The following is a 2,500-nucleotide window of genomic DNA, read 5'->3' as shown; positions in this document are numbered from 1 at the left end:
GGACTTGAGACAGGCTGGTACATGGCATGTCTCCAGGGAGGTGTTAAAGATGTTGGTGAACACCGGAGACAGCTGGCCAGCGCAGTGCCTGAGGGTGGCTGGAGAGACAGAGTCCGGCCCGGCTGCTTTGCGTGGATTCTGCCTCTTGAAAAGCCCATTAACTTCTCCCTCCTGAAAGGAGAGAGTCGTTTCTGTAGTATGGGTGGGGGATGGGGCCTCTTGGGTGGGAAGGGGTGGTTCAGGACAGTCCAATTGTCTTTCAAATCTACGGTAGAACTCGTTCAGGTCGTTGGCTAGGCGGGAGTCGTTAGTGGTGTGGGGCGCTCTGGGTTTGTAGTTGGTGATGTGCCTGAGCCCTTTGGCAGACAGAAGCAGCGTCGTTAGTAGAGAACTGGTGTTTTAGTGTCTCTGAGTACAGTCGTTTAGCCTCTCTCACCGCTTTGCTAAACCTGTTCTTCGACTCCTTGAATCTGTCTCTATCCCCACTCCTAAACGCTTCCTCCTTCTCCAACCTCAACCTTTTGAGCTTTGCTGAGAACCAGGGCTTGTTGTTGTTAAAGTTCACCCTGGTACGTGTTGGGATACAGCAGTCCTCACAGAAGCTGATGTACACAGCCTCTGTGAGTTCATCCAGACTATTGGTAGCAGTCGTGAACATATCCCAGTCAGTACAGTCTAAGCACGCCCGCAAATCTTCCACAGCCTCACTGGTCCACTGTTTAGATGTCCTCACAGCAGGTTTACAGAGTTTTAGTTGCTGCCTGTATGCACGAATCAGGTGGACCAAGGGAGTTCTGTGCGAGCCGAACAGCCCCGTGACCCACAAGAGAAACATCCCCGCCAAATTCGAGCGTTTGACGGGGTCTATCCGTGAAAAAATATTCACGTTTTTGAGTGCACATGCATTTCTGCTGCAAATGCCTCTGGAAGTTTCATGCCGTTCGTATGCCAATTGTGGCAACACGAAAATGACCCGTTTTCCCATTCCGAGGGATTTCTGTGCGACCCTAACAGCCCCGTGAGCCACAAGAGACACATCCCCGCCAATTTCTAGCGTTTCACGGGGTCTATCCGTGAAAAATATAGACGTTTTTGAGTGCACATGCATTTCTGCTGCAGATGCCTCTGGAAGTTTCATGCCGTTCGTACGCAATGTGGCAACACGAAAATGACCCCTTTTCCCATTCCGAGGGATTTCTGTGCGACCCTAACTAACAGCGCCCGTGAGCCACAAGAGAGACATCCCCGCCAATTTATAGCGTTTCACGGGGTCTATCCGTGAAAAATATAGACGTTTTTGAGTGCACATGCATTCCTGCTGCAAATGCCTCTGGAAGTTTCATGCCGTTCCTATGCAATGTGGCCACACAAAAATGACCCGTTTTCCCATTCCGAGGCATTTCTGTGCGACCCTAACAGCCCCGTGAGCCACAAGAGAGACATCCCCGCCAACTTCTAGCGTTTGACGGGGTCTATGCGTGAAAAATATTAAAATTTTTGAGTGCACGTGCCTTTCTGCTGCAAATGCCTCTGGAAGTTTCATGGCGTTCCTATGCAATGTGGCAACACGAAAATGACCCCTTTTCCCATTCCGAGGGAGTTCTGTGCCACCCTAACAGCCCCGTGAGCCACAAGAGACACATCCCCGCCAATTTCTAGCGTTTCACGGGGTCTATCCGTGAAACATATAGAAGTTTTTGAGTGCACATGCATTCCTGCTGCAAATGCCTCTGGAAGTTTCATGCGGTTCGTACGCAATGTGGCAACACGAAAATGACCCGTTTTCCCATTCCCAGGGATTTCTGTGCGACCCGAACAGCCCCGTGAGCCACAAGAGACACATCCCCGCCAATTTCTAGCGTTTCACGGGGTCTATCCGTGAAAAATATCAATTTTTTTTTGACTGCACATGCATTTCTGCTGCAAATGCCTCTGGAAGTTGCATGCGGTTCGCATGCAATGTGGCGACACGAAAATGACCCGTTTTCCCATTCCGAGGGATTTCTGTGCCACCCTAACAGCCCCGTGAGCCACAAGAGAGACATCCCCGCCAATTTCTAGCGTATCACGGGGTCTATCCGTGAGAAATATTCACTTTTTTGAGTGCACATGCATTCCTGCTGCAAATGCCTCTGGAAGTTTCATGCGGTTCGTATGCAATGTGGCGACACGAAAATGACCCGTTTTCCCATTCCGAGGGATTTCTGTGCCACCCTAACAGCCCCGTGAGCCACAAGAGAGACATCCCCGCCCACTTCTAGCGTTTCACGGGGTCTCTCCGTGAAAAATATCACATTTTTTGAGTGCACATGCATTCCTGCTGCAAATGCCTCTGGAAGTTTCATGCGGTTCGCATGCAATGTGGCGACACGAAAATGACCCGTTTTTTCCCATTCCGAGGGATTTCTGTGCCACCCTAACAGCCCCGTGAGCCACAAGAGACACATCCCCGCCAATTTCTAGCGTTTCACGGGGTCTATCCGTGAAAAATATTCAATTT

The sequence above is a fragment of the Petromyzon marinus genome, unplaced genomic scaffold, assembly GCF_048934315.1.
Source record: "Petromyzon marinus isolate PM22_M1 ecotype Great Lakes invasive population unplaced genomic scaffold, UKy_Petmar_22M1.pri1.0 PM_G_Scaffold_132, whole genome shotgun sequence".
NCBI classification, from domain to species: Eukaryota; Metazoa; Chordata; class Hyperoartia; order Petromyzontiformes; family Petromyzontidae; genus Petromyzon; species Petromyzon marinus.
The sequence above is the reverse complement of the archived record's forward strand: the minus strand, read 5'-3'. Positions refer to the sequence as shown.